Here is a 19,328-nt window from a genome sequence, read left to right as displayed (position 1 = left end):
CCACCTCGCTAATACTGAGCTACTGCCACTCCCCGCAATCCCACACGGCAATGTCTAAAAGCGGGAAAGCACCTAAACAATCGGACATTATCTCCCTTATGTCGTCCGCTGCTGCCGAAAGAGCTAAGAAAGCCGACCTTCCGAGGGAGACTATGAAAAATAGCACTCCACCAACCACAGAAACAGATCCCACTCTGCCTCAAGCTGCAACCAAAGCAGACCTGCAAGAGCTATTAGTGGCCCTAACCAGGGAAATTCAAAAAAGCTCTGAGGAAATTACTAAGAAAATAAACACACTGGACAAAAGAATGGGGGAAGTAGAGCAGCGAACCGCCGAAATTGAATCCGAAATCTGTGACCAAAGATTCGAAGATGAACACAACAAAGACTGGATAGCTGCCCTCGAAGCAAGATGTAACATCCTTGATGCAAAACAGGAGGATTTGGAAAACCGATCAAGGAGGAACAACATCAGAATCCGAGGGATCCCAACCACTATCCCGGAACCAGACCTGAAAGCTTACATAACGGATCTCTTTCGATTCATCATCACCCTCCCAGACACTTCCCCCCTAGAATTGGACCGGGCGCACAGAACCACTCCAAGGAAAACCTCAGCGCTCCCCCCGGATGTCCTGGCCAGAATACACTTCTTTCAGATAAAAGAGGACATTATGCGAGAAGCAAGGCAAATGAGACAGATCACCTTCAGAGGGTCCACGATCTCTCTTTACCAAGACCTAGCGAACACCACACTCCTGAAACGGAAAGCAATGCGACCCCTGACAACCTGGCTACAAGAAAAGAAAATCCCATACCACTGGGGTTTCCCCACTTCAGTGAAATTCAAATGGGACGGAAAACAGAGACAAATACAGTCATTGAAAGAGGCGGAGAAACTCATGGGCATAGGCAGTACCGACCCCAGCGCCGAACCTGATGAGGCAACTCACCCTCCCCGAGACGTATCCCCAGGAGGGTCATGGTCCAAGTCCAACAGACGGCGCAGACTCAGAGGCCCCCCGAAAAAAGACGGCGACAGGGGCTGAACACACTACAGCAGCTCCCCGGTGCAGGAAACAATGGTTCCCTCAAGCAATGTTCTCCCAAGGCCAATGAGGCCCCCCCGATAACATCGCAAACAACTCACACGCACCGATGCGGAGATGTGTCCCCCGACGAGCTTGCCCCCGGTTCATCTCGACGGCCCAGTTGGCCACACCGAGTGCATTGGTGCCACAAGTTCCCCAGTGGCAGTAGGTAGAAGTTTCATCTTCCAGTCCAACGTTGGGAAAGGAGAAAAGACACAGAAAGAAGTACGAAAACTTGCAAGAATGCTTTATTCAGTTCGGTTATTCACTGTTCCCAGAGTCAACCAAGGACTCTGTAGCACAACATGCAACAACATACAAAAACAAGCCCACAATTCGTTACACTCATCAAGCCTTATTCAACCCCCACAGATCAGCCCAGGGATAAATTCCACGATACAGCTCCATCACAACGCCGCCAGAGACGACTAATACAAGCGAGTTAAGATTTCTCTCCTGGAATATTCAGGGGATGAACTCACCAAGGAAACGCAGATCGGTTGAGCACCGCCTGAGTCAACTGGCCGGAGATATCGTTCTACTGCAAGAAACGCATCTACTCGCAGAGGATGAACGACGCATAATATTCAAGAGATACAAACAGTCCTTCTTCGCCACCTCTGGCTCAAAGAAAAGAGGGGTGGCAATTCTTCTCAGCAACAAAATTCCACTACTCAACATCACTATAAGAAGAGACCCAGACGGCCGTTACCTGCTTCTCAAAGGCGCCTTTGAAGAACTTCCCATCACGCTATGCCTCAATCTACAGCCCCAATTCCTCCCAAAGCAAGTTCTTAAACGACATCCTACCAACAGTTCTAGCATTCCGAGAAGGCCACCTATTTATCGGAGGAGATTTCAATACCATCCCTAACCCACTGCTAGATAAAACTCTCCCCGCCATGAACAATGATTACGTGCAGGCCCTTGCCTTACTTAAGTTGTTCAGAGAAACAGAGACTGTAGACGCATGTAGAATACAAAACGGCGACACAAGAGATTTCACACACTTCTCCAACGTTCATAAGGGATACTCAAGAATTGATCTAATTTTAATCCCCGGCATCCTATTCCCATGTGTCATTGACACGGAAATCCACACACGCATGATCTCCGACCACTCCCCGATATCTGTAAACCTAGCCATCTCAGGCCAGAAATCCCCCCCTCAAAGGTACTGGAAACTGAACGATTCACTCCTTCTAGATATCAGCATAAGAGCCGAAGTGGAGGACTCACTGATAAATTACTTTGAAGAGAACACCACACAAACATCCCCCATCAGTACAATCTGGGACGCAATGAAAGCGGTGGTTAGGGGTGTCCTAATAGGGGCCGGAGCTGAACAGCAAAGGATCTCAAACATAGCCTACCCCAAACTAGAAAAAGAAGTATCCCTCCACGAATCACAGCTAAAAACTCAATACTCAAGGAAAACTGAGCGGGCCCTGAGAAAGGCGAAAACTGCTCTGGAAATGCACTGTGCTGACCGGACAGCCAAATCCCTGGCGTACACAAAGCAATTTTACTACGCCAAAGGAAACAAAGCAAACAGGATATTAGTACAAAAGCTGAGGGCACTCCGTAATCGGAACAACATACTTAAACTACGAGGAGGAAATGGAAAACTGCTCTTCTCCCAAACGGAGAAAATGAACAAACTCCTGAGATACCACACATCTATAATGTCCAGTGACCCACTAATACTAGATGATCTAACAGAATACCTGAGCGCACTTCCGCCCCGCAACCCCACACATCTGGAACATCTGGAGGCTCCCATTGAAGTAGAAGAAATTATTGAAGCCATCAAAGCTCTCAAACCCTCCGCCCCAGGCCTAGATGGCCTAACCGCAGCCTTCTACAAAAGATTTGCCAGAGTTCTGGCCCCACAATTATCCGCATTATTCAACTCCTTCCTATCCACGAAAGCCGTCACTAAATCCATGGCCGAATCAATTACAATCCTGCTACATAAACCCGGAAAAGACCCCGAACTCCCAGAATCCTACCGGCCCATTTCATTCTTAAACAATGATGGGAAGATCTTTGCCAAAGTACTAGCCAGAAGACTGGGCCCAACTCTTCCAAGCCTAATCGACCGGGACCAAACAGGATTTATCCCTGGCAGAGGGACACATGACAACATTCGGCGAGTACTAAACCTAATTGAAGGCGCTCACAAATCTAAAACAAAAATGGCGGTAATCTCATTAGACGCCCACAAAGCCTTTGATCGGGTGGACTGGGGATACATCCACAAGGTCCTCCAATGCTTCGGCTTCGGCCCCAACTTCACAGCATGGGTCATGGCTAATTATCAAATTCCCACCACACAACTCCGAGTTAATGGCACAAGGTCTGAACACATCCGCATCACAAGAGGCACTAGACAAGGCTGCCCGCTCTCGCCCCTGATCTTTGCTCTATCCATGGAGCCTTTCGCCGCCAGAATCAGACGTAATGAAACCATAAAAGGAATCCAAGCGGGAAATCATGAGTATAAAATCACACTCTATGCCGACGACGTGCTGTTAACTATTACAGACCTGGCGGCCTCCCTGGGGACACTATGGAAAGAGATAGAGGAGTTTGGCACCATGTCAGGATTTAAAGTCAACTTAACCAAATCCTCAGCACTACCCATCAATCTAACCCACCTGGACGAGGCCGCCCTCGCACTGCTCTCACCAATTCCCTGGTCCAAAGACGCCATAGGATACCTCGGAGTCCAGATCACCGGAAACCCAAGGCGACTATACTCAAAGAACATCCCACACTTACTCAACACCCTTCAAAATGATCTCAAAAGATGGAAACAACAAGAAATCTCATGGTTCGGACGAATCCCAGCTGTGAAAATGAACCTAATCCCCAGATGGATATACCAATGCGCATCCCTGCCACTACAAATCCCACCCCCAGCCATACGTGCACTACAGAAGAAACTAATGGAATTTGTCTGGGGAGGGAAGAGGCCCAGGATCAACAAACGAATCATGATGAAAGGCAAACCTCTAGGAGGAATGGGTGTCCCTGACCTAGCCAGATACTCGCTAGCTGCTCAACTATCACACGCTTGGGTGCAGGAAGCAGACCCCCCGCTATGGCGTCAAATCGAAGAATCCTGGTGCCCGGTCCCCCTACATGACCTCCCACACCTACCACTGCTAAAACCTCAAGCCAACTCCGGGCCACTATCTGCCACAACCATCACAACCCAATGCTGGAAATCCGCAGCGCGGAAATGGGGACTTCGCAGCTCCCTGGGACCCATGTCACCCATCTGGAACAACCCGGAATTTACCCCCGGAAACCCACCTCGAGACTTTCACGCCTGGATAGCAGGGGGTCTGGCAAAAACTAGCAATTTCATTGAAGAAGGCTTACCCATCACCTTCGAGAGATGCAAATCAAAATTTGGAGTGGGGGAACGGGAAAGATTCCGATACTCACAAATTAGACACTGGATCTCGCACAGAAGAACCCGGGACAAATGCTCGAGAGAACCAACAGCCCTGGAGCTCACGTTAACATCCCCGACCAACAAAGGGAAAATATCCACCATATACCGGCTCCTAGAAAGATCGGACCCAGCAAAGAAAGAAAAATATATGACGGAATGGGAAAAGGATATTGGCCGGGAAATAACAGCAGAAAGCTAGGGGCAAATCTGGTCCAGACTACATAAAAGCTCACAATGCGTCACGAACAAGGAAGGAGGCTATAAACTGTGCTACAGATATTACATCACCCCCACCCAAATCCATAAAGCCAACCCGGACTTTCCCGCCACATGCTGGCGAGGATGCCAAACCCCCGGATCTCTCTATCACCTAGTTTGGAGCTGCCCAAAGGCAGGAATATACTGGAAAGAAGTGCTGAAACACATTAAAGAAATCTCTGGCCTCTCCATCCCTTGGGACCCAGGAATTGTCCTCCTGGGCGAAACCGGCGATGGAGCATTCCCAATCTCAGGTCATATTTCCCGACTATGCAACCACCTGCTATTAGCCGCAAAGATCGCTATGGCTCGATTATGAAAAGACAAAAATGGCCCCTCGATCGCCCTATGGTGGGCCAAATGCTGGGAGATTGCAGTAGCAGAAAAAATCACGGCAATCCGCTCGGACTCCCTAAACAGAACCCTGAATATATGGGACCCATTCTTGGACTATGCGGCCAAATACCCAACCCTCACCAGGAGACCTCCACTTACTAGATGGCTCCAATGCAGCCCTCTCTACTAATCACCGACCAAACCCCGAACACACCGGAACGGAGGGAACATGTACCCAGAACTCTTCCACCGAAGAGCCACATCCAGAAACCGCCCACCATTTCCTCCACCCTCCAACCCACATTGGGCTACAAAGGCACTAATTCAATGTTTAAACTGAAATATATTGCATTGTTGCATGTAACACTCTATCCTGCAAGATCAATAAAATGTTGTTATGGAAAAAAATATATATTTTTTTTTACACAGCAATGTGCAGTACTTTGGAATGGCTTGAGGAAAATTTCCCACCGGAGGAAATGTCTGAAGACAGTGATACAAATGGTAGACACTTCTCTATATAAGCAAATTAATATCCATTACTTTGTGTGTACTTAACATATATATTTTTTTAACAGACCATACAAACATTGAAAATAATACACCAAAAGAGACATTAGAAAATACTTTACGGCGCATGGAAAATTTCAATGTTTTGAAACATTTTGTGGAGGACCACATAAAAGAAAAAATTAAATATCATTGTCCCACATGCACCTGTTCCCCCTCTCCTTGTCCCAGTCAACTATCCCCAAACCCTCAACACCAAGAAAAACGTTTTGATGAGACATCCATCCATTCATCCCCTCCCATCCATCCTCTCCAAACCCCTAATTCCCCTGTGTTTGTGTCACTTTCTGCTTCCCACATCCCTTTCATAAATTGTATATCTGTATATAATAAAAAAAATAATATGTGGGTTTTAATTTAGTCCTTTGTGTCTTATTTATTTTAAAAAGGCAGTTGGGGTGTCCGCAGACAGCACGGGTGTCCGGAATGTCCGTAATTAACCAAAATGGGGGTGTCCTGAGGACACTATACCTGTCCGCACTGTCCGCAATCCAAATGGAACTGTTCTTAGAACACAATCGGTGTCCAGAACGACCGTAATTTACCAAAATGGAGGTGTCCTAAGGACACTATACCTGTCTGCACTATTCGCAAGCAAGATAGAACTGTTCTTAGAACACTTTTGGTGTCCAGAATGTCCATAAGTAACCAAAATGGATGTGTCCTAAGGACACTATATCTGTCCGTACAGTTCGCAAGCAACATGGAACTGTTCTTAGAACATATTGGGTGTCCGAAATGTTTGCAATTAACCCAAAATGGAGGTGTCCTAAGGACACTATACCTGTCCGTACGGTCTGTAGAACATCCACGCACATGCGCACCACACCCATAAGTCCTATGAACATCACGCCTGTCCGTAACTGTCTGTATTACTTGTGTCGCACTTTTAATTAGTTTGAGGACCCGAACACTGTCCGTAGAACATTCGCGCACATGCGCACGACCGTTCATGTGCATTTGGTGTCCTACGGACACCGGTTCCCTTCGCGGACGTGTTTGCGATGTCATCAGGTGACCGCACCCACGCTGAGCGTGTGTCCTGAATTGTGGACACTGTTCTGAACTGCGAACATTTTAAAAGTACTTTTTTGGGCAATCCAAAGTATTTTAAAGTAAATATTCACCATTTCACATATCCCACACAATGACCCTGACTTTCTACATACTTTTTGGAACTTTTCAAACCGTTTTGGGGTTTTCGATATGTCCGTGGACAGTGTGGCAGTCTGCGTAACGCACACCAGTACCATAATAATAGTTCGAACTAAAGAGCTGATCGTAATTCTGTCTTCCTACTATTGAAGATTACCTGCTTTTGCTGTGCTGGCTTTGCTGAAACCTGATGGCATCCATGGCTGCTGTTGTTCCAGCTGGTGCTACATCTGCCTCAGCACCACCCCACTCCCTCCACCACCACCACCTCCCCAAGGGCCTGAAGAGGGGAACAGGTGTGAGGATGTAGATGAGGATGAAGAGGATAAAGAGGATGAGGTAGAGGAAGTCCCTACTACCAGCATCCGCCGTGAGTCTTGGGTCTAGCGGTTGTTTACCATTAAGGGTGGAGCGCCAAAAGCGCGTGTGAACAAGGACACCTGCAATCAGTGCCACATGGTGCTGAGTCGTGGGAGGCCTGGTTCATACAACTTTGGTACGACATCTATGAAGTGACACCTAAGGTCGTTCCACAGTGGAGCCGTTCGCAAGGTTGTACCTTGTGATCAAAGTAATAGGTTGAGTTTCTCTACCACATCCTCCGTTTCCACTCCTGTCACCACAAGAGACACTCCTGTGGGACAGTACTTCCCTCCAGCTGCCTCACAGGGCATTCATGATGCTGTTGACCCTTACCTTTCAAGAGTCTCAATATTGTGTATGTACTGCGATGCAGTACTCTGCAGGGGGGAGAGTCTTCGAAGCTCTTTCGAGACTACGGTCAAGGAGCATGAGAAGGTCTACCCACTACCTAAATAAGGCCCACCCTACATCTTCCTCTCTCCACATGCCCTTTCTTATCACAGTGGTTGTTGTCCCTTCCTTAACCTCCTTACCCCTCCTCTCCTAGTGTGTCGTGTGTAAAAAAACAAAAAAAATATAAAACAACAAAAATCTAAAAATAAATAAGGCTCTTTTCAGAGCCGCCTTTCACAGTCTAAAAATAGAAGTGACAAATAAATAGTGCAGGGCCCTGTGCGTTTTTTTGAAGTCCGCGGACAGTTCGCAGACATCTACATTTTTGGGGTGCTTCCCTATCATAACCATTGCACTTTTCTCTGGGAGGAAGTGGTGGCTCTGAAAAGAGCCGTTTGGTGGTGTTTGTGTTTGAAAAACTTCAAATGGTCAACACCTACTGCAAAATGGATGGCTGTAATTCCAAAAAAGGTCGTAATGCATTTGCACATTTCTCAGAAAAATTTGATTGCCAGCATAAGATGAACTCCATCTCTGCGAAAAATGTATGTGCTACGAAACATAATATTTTCATTGTGAAAAGAGGACATGCCAACATCTCTTAGAAAGGCACAAACAGCCTAATTTATATTGCGCTTCGCTTTCTCCATTTGTGGACCAAATGAAGAGGAACACAACCACATTTGTCTCTGCGCAATACGAGAAAAAATTACTTGGGAATTCGGAAACATGTCCATGACTTTCCCAAGTCCTTCTTTCATTGCAAATTGCAAAGAAATTCCAGACACATATCCTAAACTGTTCCCTCCACAATGAATTATAATTATGTCTGGATGATGATCTGTCTCCAAATTAGCACAGAGAGGTACCAAGTCCAGCCACTTCATTCCACGCATTCCATGCCAGTGCACTTCCACATGAGGGAATCCAAGATCTGAAGCTACTCCACAGCGTTCTGCATGCACCTCCAACCAATGTATCCATGAGTCTCCCAAAATCCATATAATCTGTTTTCTGAAACACACAGCCATAGCTATCTGTTCTTCTCTCAGAAAAAAATACTTTCTGACAAACTCTCTCCTTACACAACACACCCAGTAAACTTTACTGGCCACTCCCTAGATTTTCTCATTCTCATTTGCATGCCTTTCCACCCCAAAATCCCTTTATGTAATGCGCGATGTCCGCGGACAACCGCCGTGTCCGTGGACATATCGAAAAATCTGTACGTGGTGTGTTTAAATTTATATAGTGTGCCCCATTTCCCCTTTGATGTTGGCTCTGAAAAGAGCTGTTTTTTTGGGGGGGGGGGTTTGCAGATGCTTGACAGACACCTTGAACAGCCCTTCTACCCTTGCCACTTCACTCCCTGTGCCATTCTCTCATTGGATACAGCAAAGCAGTCACACAACCATCCACCAATTACATCCAAGACCTCTACATCTAACTCCATCATCAGAGTTCAGGACTTCAAATGTACTGTTGATCACTCTGAGTACAAGTCTCATATCACTGGAAAGCAGCTACTACAAAAAACTACTGTACAAGTCTCCAAGATTTCTACTTGCAGCTACAGGCATATCCACAAGAATGCAAACTACAGGTATGCATATTTTCTGCACAGTACATGAACTACTCTAATGAATGCATATAAACAGAGTAACTGTCACTTAACCTGTATAACCTATAAAAAAAACTTATTGTCACTTTTCCCATCTGCTATAATCAACTCTCACTTCCAAACCTGTCTGCTATCTATTTTTCTTTTTTACACACACAGCTATCTAAAAAAATATAATATTAAAAGATGGGAGAAATAACAGTATAATTATAGAAAAACACTTAGTAGTGTATTATAAAATTACACACAGTTAGGATAAGATATCTTTATACACTCACACAGATAGACAGTATCATTGAAAAGCTCCCAGCTGAAATAACACCACTGCCTATAAATCAAATGCTTCTACTTTATTACCCACACCTTCACAAATGCATACATTACATGCTTCTCTTTACAATTTCTACCGTTTACCTTATAAAAATTGCAAAATAAGCATATCATTATTTCTTCTATCTGCTAACATCCAATAACGCAGCCTTAAAAAACCAAGTGAGTTTCATACACTTAGTATTCTACTCATTTGCAAAGCATATTGAATTAACATATTGTAAGTAAAATATAAAGCCTGCACATAGTCAAAGGAAACTGTATTCACACACTATGTTCTCTTAACAAACAAGAATATTACTACAAAAACATACAAATAAACGTCTAAATTAATGTCATTGCTATAAACACACAAAATTACTAACTTCTTTCTTTTACAATTGCAGTGAAGACCACTCTCCTGAAAAGCAGCAACATCTGAAGTACAAACAACAACTCAGAAGAAACCTGCTCATACCAAAAAAACAACTAAGTACAATACTACCATAATATTCTTACTATTACTCAAACTCACTGTGCAGTTGATTCATTGAATTTGTGCGCCAAAAAACAAAGATTTGTACACCATTCTGCCCACAAATCCCCATTTGTTAAACAGGGATAAACAGGCAGAATAGCACACAAATCCCTGTTTTTCGATACACAAATAACATAACCCAGCCCCTAGAATGTTAGTATTACAGAACAAAGAACTGTTTTAATTCTATACCATTAGATTTAGTATTAGTACTTCTGCTCACCACTAGCTTACTTTGTACTGTCATCTGAGCCCAAGTATAGTAACACACAAGTACAAGAATAGACTTCCCAACTAATTGTAGCTGCCCAATGCACAATCACACACCACCACGTACATCTTTACCATCATACTCACACACTCATGCACACAGCACACATACATTGCACAACAGCCCAACCCATACCTTCTTTTTTTTTCAACAGACCCCAAAGAATGCCTACCAAGAACCAAGTCCGTAGAAAGCAACGCAGAAGTAGAGCAAATGAAAATAAAAGTGTCCAAAATAAGCATCCATCTCTAGCAGAATTTGTACAAAAAGTTAAAACAAAAGATCTAATAGAGTCATTAATCGAAACAAAACAAGCTTCCAGTACAAAAACCTTCCCTACTCTTTCAAAATGTAAAACAAAACAAAAAGTGATTTACAACAATTCAGCTACCACTACTGCTAACACTGCTCCTATAAATCTTGATGTAGTGGCAAGTAACCATACCAAAAAAAGTATATTAGAAAAAATGTTCCGCCACAGAGTCCTTCAAAATCTTATAAAAACAGGACAGATATCATGCATATCCCTTGAAACCTACCGTAGAAAATTAATTTTAGAAGCTTTAATAGACAGTGCAATCCTTCTCAAAAGGAAGTTATTTATGTTAGTGTTAAACAGAATTAAGCCACTAACAAAACTAACTACTAAATTAACAAAAAAGACTTCTATATAAACAGAATGTCAACAAAAATAACTTCTTAAATATCTGTGGAGGTGAATGAAGTCACATCACCAGCACAGAACCATATTTCAATGAAGAAGCATACAAACAAAAGCAAACAAACATGATTGCCATACATAGCAGTGGAAGAGGCTATGAAAAACTTAATAATACCATTATGGAACAAGAAGTACTGCTTACAAAAATGTCCCCAGAAAATTCAGTATCACCTCTCCATTCAACTGAACCAGAACGTCCACTATACAAATGGCCGTGCACATCAATGTGTAACATTGACAAAAAATCTTTCAAATGTTTACGCCAGATCCTCAATCATTATGAAAGGCAAAGACAAAATCAAAATGAAACTACTGCAAAATATGGATACCTGTCCAGTGCGCAAACACACAGGACTATAAGGACATTGATTTGCCTGCATTTCAGGACCTATTTGCAAAAGCTCCTTCCATCATATCAAAATGATATCAACACCTCATTGAACTATAAGAAATCTAGTCTATAAACTGTACTATGCTAAAAGTCCTACTTTAGCACTAGCCAATTTAAATAACAATCTTCTACATGGTACAGCTAAAGATCTACTTGAAGAAATAGAGCATATCAAGAGAAAATATTTTGGAAGTGAAAGGCCCTTACAAAATGCAATACCTTTACAACAAACTAGCAGCAATCATACAAATGGCAACCTTCTACTTCACACATACAAAAAAGAAATACTAAAATTTAAAAGTACATCCGCTGAAATACCAAACCATGTGTGTGTGTGTGTGTGTGTGTGTTGCCGCAGAACATTTTATAAAAGTAACACAAAAACTGTAGACGTAAGATACAAAATAGAAGACAATGAAGAGTCCAAATGGTTTGAATTAGTTCTGTGCCTTATAGCAGAAAACAAATATGAGATAAATGACCCCTTAATACTTTGCACTTACTGCACTACAAAACTTGACAACAACCAAACTCCTTCACGTGCTATCACAAATAACTTGGAATTATTCCCACTACCAAAACCCCTGCAACAACTCAATTTATATGAGAGCATTATAATTCAAAAAGTGCACCCATTTCAAGCAATAATACGCCTTCAACCAAAAACAGCAAAATTACCTCCCTCTGAATTAGTGAACAGCATTCGTGGCAAAGTTGTTTATTTACCATTAGATCTGAAAGAAAATGTAAACACTCTGGGACTACAACGTCCAATAGAGCAATCTTTAATTGTCTTAGTAAATGGTGTACCTACAAAAGACAAAACATTTGGCAACTCGTAGACTTACATAAAGTTAGACAAGACTTGCAATATCTAAAAGACAATAATGAATATTACAAAGAAATTAATATTGAAGAAAACTTGAAGGAAACCACTAAAATAATTCAAGAGTCACCAGAAAGTGGTCAATTTGAACTTCTAGATCCTGCTACAGTATCCAATATTTTAGATCATTATACTATTCATCCATTACACTCTAGTGACACCATAGATGATACACTAGAAACGTACCAAATGTGACAAACCAAAGGATCACCAATCAGCATATGGGAAAAAGTATAGAAGCACGTGCTACTGGAAAAGGAGGAAGGTACAATGATAGACCCATTCAGATAACAGCATCAGAATACCAGTTATTACGAATGTATTCTGAAGATCCCAAATTTAGACAAAATGTGGAATGCATATTCCACCTACTCTTTGAAAGTGAACTAACAACTCTATGGTACGGAGTTGCACACACATTAAAATCAGGTACCCAATTTCAAAATATGTCAGCTATGCAATTACTACAAAAGGTACAAGAGAAAGATGAGGTTCTACAATCAAGCATAACAAATCTGTTAGCAAACATGCGTGGCACTAAAGAGTACTGGTTCAGATGTCACAGAGATGTACGTTGTATGATAAGAAACCTTGGCCCGCCCACTTGGTTTGTTACATTAAGTTGTGCAGAATGTGCATGGGAAGATGTACATGATTTCCTACGCATAGCAAACAAAAACAAAACAAACATAGATATGCTAACACCTGGAGAACTTTTCTCTCTAGATCCTGTTAATGTTTCAAGATATTTCCATCATTGCTTCATTGCTATACTACACTTTATTTGTAATTCCTCTCAGAGAAGTGCAACACTTCTTTTGGAGAAAAGAATACCAAGCCAGAGGAGCACCACATATCCACATGCTATTATGGATTAAAGATGCTCCTAAATTTGGTCAAGACAGTGATGCCACTGTTTTACAGTTTATCAAAAAATATGTCACTTGTGAAATTCCATCGGAGGAAACAAATTGTACAATTTCAAAGACACAAATGTGGGAAATATTGTTGTCACAAAAACAAAGGGAAATACTACACCAAATGCCGCTTTGGTTTCCCTAGACCAGTTACAGAAACAGGTGAAGTGAACAACTTCATGTCTTCAGTTAGCCATAGTGGTAAAGGTAAATCACCTAAGAACACATATTACATAAAAAGAACAGAAGAAGCAAAATATATCAATGATTACAATGCAATCATTGCCCTCATATGGAATACAAACATATATGTGCAATACATTGCAGACAATTCCACGGCAGTTGCTCAGAAATTGTACAGATTAGGCTTAAAAATGCTCTCAAATAGAGAATGTGGATGCTATTAAGCTACAGATCGTTTAACCGGTACTGCTTTGTATGGAAAATCTGAAAATATAGTATGGCTAAGTCTTGGTCCTGCTACATCTAGAAAAAGAGTTCTCAAATCATACAACGACATAGAAAGAATAGGCAAAAATGATCCCAACAGCCAAGACATTTTGAAAAATAATTTACTAGACACGTACTACCCAAACAGAAGTACCACTTTGGAAACCATGTGTCTATACCACACAGCCCAAAACTTCATATACAAAAATAATATAAAACCCGATGAAAACAAAGGTAGATACAGAGTGACAAATTGTGAAGGCAACTTACCAAAAGAAATGTAATTAATCATATAATTGTCATTAAAAACTCCTCAACATAAAGAACTATATTACATGTCCCTGCTACAACTTTTCAAACCATGGAGAAAAGAAGAAGAGATAATAGGTATCTATGACTCTTATGAAGATGCTTTCAAAGCAAATGAAAGCACTATAACCGATGTAAACTTTACACAGTACAAAACAATGTTGCACAATGAACAGCAACACAAAGAAGAACTCCAGGCTCAACTAGATAAAGACACTCCCTACAGTAGTCAACCTTCTGAAACAGGAAGCCAAGAACCACTGGGACAGCCACTATTAAAAAATGAGGCAGAATTAGCTATGACAGAAGTAGAAAACACCATGTGTCACTATGAAGAAGATACAGAAGACTTAACTGTACTACAATCAAAATTAAACAAAGAGCAGCATACCATTTTTCAAAAAGTAACAAAAGAAATTGCACATGGTGTACAACATGAAAATAAAGAATGTACCTGCCAAAATTACAAACCTATACTACTATATGTCAGTGGTGAAGCTGGTTCAGGAAAAACATTCTTAATCAAAATCATCAGCAAGTTCCTTCAACAATTGACAAACAACAAACTATCAGCTGTTGTAACTGCCCCCACAGGTTTAGCTGCGTACAACATAGGCGGTGTCACTTTACACTGATTACTACTCCTTCCAGTAGAACACCAAAACAAATCAGAATATTACAAACTTTCTACAGAGGCTGCAATGGAATTATGCATAGTGTTAAAACAAATGAAAATGCTTCTAATAGATGAGGTGAGCATGGTCTCCAATCTAATGTTGGCTTTAAATTACCTCAGATTACAAGAAGTACTCAAAACAATTTACGAAGAGCTCTTTGGAGGAAAACACATTATTGTTTTCGGATATCTTCTTCAATTGACACCAGTGAAAGGTGAACCTATTTTTAAAACCTTAGGACACAAACTCTGCCGTAAAACTATTGGCAGCATAGGAAATGTTAACCTTTGGCAACATGTTCAATACAGAGAATTAACAGAAAACATGAGCAGGTCTACAGACCTCACCTACGTCAACATTTTAAAAAGTATTGGAGTTGGTGTACTTTCTCAAAAAGCACAAGCAATATTAAAAACCCGTTACATCCATGCACTTTATGGCCATAACTCATGTCTTACTGATGTCATGGAACAATTAGCACACAAAAACGTCACTTGTATGTCCTTGATGCCAACTCTTGGAAACAAAGGGGTAGCGTCCTGCCACATATATTTTCATACAGTAATTTTTTACTTTTCTGATTACTGTGAGACTTTTCTCATTTCACATAATTGTGTATCCTGGAGACTGTGAAATTGTGCTATTTACAGTACAGAGGTACAAGGGAATAATGCACAAAAACACAGGTGACTCTTAGCTTATTTATTCAGCTAATATCACAAAATAGAAAAAATGGAAATCAATTGCCCGTGATATTACGGTAGTTTTGTAGAACAACACTTTTCCAGCAGTTTAGTGTACATGTAAAAGTAGGCGTCTGAATACAGTAGAATAAAGCCACAGTGCAGAACTCTCATGACATGAACTTGAAAGTGCCCAAAAAAACCTTGTGCATAAAGTTAGTACAATAAACAAGTACAGTAGGGCACAGACAATATCGCATTTGTAGACATTACTTCTTTACAAACATCATCCTAATACTGGTATCAAATGGTATATTGGATGTCTTTCAAAGAGGAGAAAACCAAGTCTTTGCAAGCTGTTCCAAGTTCAATGAAACAATGTTGAAAAAAGAAATGCAACCAATAATTGAAATTTACTCCATAGACAAACTGGACGTATATGGTATGACACTACCCATGTGTCAACAAGCCACAACACGATTAAATGCCTTGGAAAACTCTATCTCCAACACAGCTGGTTTGGAGAAAATATTAAAATTATCTTTAAACTTTAGAGTAATGCTTAAACGTATCCTTGACGTGGAGGGAGGACTAGTTAATGGAGCACTTGGTACAGTTGTTGTCTTTCAAACATACCCACGTGACAACAACATTCAGTTTGCCAATATTCTCTTTGGCAAACTATCAGAAGTAAAAAGAATAGGACGCTCAACAACTCCATTCCTTCTTTTCAAAGACATGTATGTACGCAGAGAGCAATTTTCTCTAACTCTAGCATACACAGTCACCAGTCACAAATCACAAGGTCTTACCCTAGATAAAGCATTGATAGATATTGGGAACACAGCCTTTAAAGAAGGAATGAGCTATGTAGCACTAACACGCTTACGTACACTTGACGGTCTATTTGTAATCAATAGATACAATAGACTACGTTCACTATACACCCCCATTTAGAAACCTATCCTGTTCCACAAAAAGCAAAACATTGTAAAAGAAAACTACTTCATCAGAAATGCAACAGGATCTCACTGCAAATCCTCCAAAGAGAGTAAAATAACCTAATACTTCATCAATTACTACAACCAAAGAAGAATGTACTACTCAAAGTAACTCAGATACTTCTTCAAAGAAGCAACACACACTCCGAAGAAATGACTTGGACACAGAATAGCTGGTCGATTCAAATGTTCAAATGTACCATGTGTAAATTGCTATGCAAATGTAGCAATAAATATTCTTCTATTTCAATTGCCACCAATTATTACCAACATTTAGTTACACAATACTGACCAGTTGTGTTTGCAAATGTTAGTCCTTCATAGACATGCAAACAACAATCCTGACAAAACTTACAGTGTTCATGGAATAAGACAAGAATTGGACTACTGCGCTGGAATGGTGAAATTCACTATAAACTCACAAGAAGATCCACAAGAATTTCTAATGCACTTACTACAAGTACTGGAAAACACACATATACCTATACATGAAATCTTCCAGATTTCATACATGTGGAAACATACATGCACTCTCTGCAACAATGTGGCACAGGAACAAATCCCTAAGGAACGCTTTATGTATGTATCCATACCTAACTGTGAATCCGTTCCATTTCAGCAGCTTCTACAAATGCAAACCATGGCAGATTATGTACTACCTGCAATTCAGATAATCACTCCACCTTACAAATACAAACAAATAGTAAATACTTAATACTAATACTTCTTCGTTACAAAGCAGATGGTACCAAAAACAACTGCATGCTGACTGGATTCACACACGGTCAAGTATCACTTGGTAAGAAAACCTTCACAACAGTAGGTATAATCTACCACACAGGAGCCACAACAAATGCCGTCACTACACTGCATAAATAAAAAAGATTCCGGATGGTTTGAATGTAATGATAATACAATTACTCTAAAGCAGAGATTGCCAGCAAATCTTACAAACGCTTATTTAATCTTCTTATAACTGAAATTTAATAACTAATCTGTACTTAAACATTAACAAAAATTCAAGTAAGAAATATAAACTGTTAGAATACGCCAACAGGTATCTAACTGCCCCAAGATTCTATAACAACCAAACAGATAAATGAATACCACTAAATTATAACAAGAAATAGACAGAATACGCCAACAGGTATCTAACTGCTACAAAAATCTGCAACAAGCCAACAGATAGAACATTAGCCAGAAACAACAAGTGAACACTGAAAACAAACAAACAAATAGACTGTAGCATAACAAAAAAAGGTGTTTTTTTATCCAACATGGATTTTTTTCCCACAGACCCAATGATTTGAAAAACAAACACAGAAACTAAGCAAATTGCACAGTACATGGTTTGTAAACTAAATATTAGGGTAAAAAAAAGCTGAAATGTCTATTATGCAATGTAATAAGTCTTTATAAAATACATACATTAGCATGCTCTTTTCTTTTATCACAGAAATTAAAAAAGAATATGTACTCCAGTTACCAAACCCATGAAAAAAATATATCCAATCTCAACAAATAAAACAGTAAGTATATTCTAACAGAACACATACATACTGCTGAATAACAGAACCATTGAAGCAGACATCTAACCATACACCACAATACAAAATGTTCACTTCCATGGATATGTTATACTACAGTGCTTGTTACCAAACTCTACAATCTTAATAACATGACGTAGCCAAAACTTCACATACAAACTATACAAATCAAACAGTACAGAAACTGTAGATTTCAAACATTTGATAGATATTCGATTCTATGGGTGTGATCTATGGGTGTGATATGCTGCAGTGGTTGTGGGCAGGGCCTAGAGTCTTGGGTGCATGGCCGCAGGCCGTACGGTGGTTTATAACTTCAATACTTATAACTTAGGTCTTGGGTGCATGCCCTTCCGCCATGCACCCAAGACTCTAGGCCCTGCCCACAACCACCGCAGCATATCACACCCATGGTGGCTTATAACTTCAGTGCATATAACTTCAGTCTTGGGTGCATGGCCTTTGCCCATGCACCCAAGACACTAGGTCCTGCCACAACCACCACAGCATATCACAACCACAATCACTGCAGCATATCACACCCATGCTGGCTTATACCTTCAGTGCTTATAACTTCAGTCTTTCGGCCATGCACCTAAGACTCTAGGTCCTGGCCACAACCACCGCAGCATATCACACCCATGGTGGCTTATAACTTCAGTACTTATAACTTCGGTCTTGGGTGCATGGCCTTCAGCCATGCACCCAAGACTCTAGGCCCTGCCCACAACCACCTGATAGATATTCAATTCTATGGGTGTAATCTATCGGTGTGATATGCTGCGGTGGTCGTGGCCAGGGCCTAGAGTCTTGGGTGTATGGCCTACGGCCTATGGCCTTTGCCCATGCACCCAAGACTCTAGGTTCTGCCACAACCACTGCAGCATATCACGACCACAACCACCGCACCATATCACACCCATGCTGCCTTATAACTTCAGTGCTTATAACTTGGGTCTAGGGTGCATGGCCAAAGGCCATGCACCCAAGAATCTAGGCCCTGCCCACAACCACCTGATATATATTCGATTCTATGGGTGTGATCTATGGGTGTGATATGCTGCGGCCATGCACCCAAGACACTAGGCCCTGGCCACAACCACTGCAGCATATCACACCCATGGTGGCTTATAACTCAGTATTACAACCATAGAATCAAACATTTTAACTGTGGCATATAGTCAATTTTAATGTCCGCTGACACCGCGCGTGTCCTTAGAACAGTTTCAACTTGCCTGCGCACAGCCCGGACGAGAATACTATCCTTAGGACACCCCCTTATTTTCACTAATTACAAACATCCCGGACAGCGCAGGCATGGCGAATACATCAGTAGCACCTGCCACCTAAATAAATACAGTATTTCACCCATCTC

Source organism: Ambystoma mexicanum, chromosome 9, assembly GCF_040938575.1.
Source record: "Ambystoma mexicanum isolate Mex_15411 chromosome 9, UKY_AmexF1_1, whole genome shotgun sequence".
Classification (NCBI taxonomy): Eukaryota; Metazoa; Chordata; class Amphibia; order Caudata; family Ambystomatidae; genus Ambystoma; species Ambystoma mexicanum.
This window is presented reverse-complemented; position numbering follows the sequence as displayed.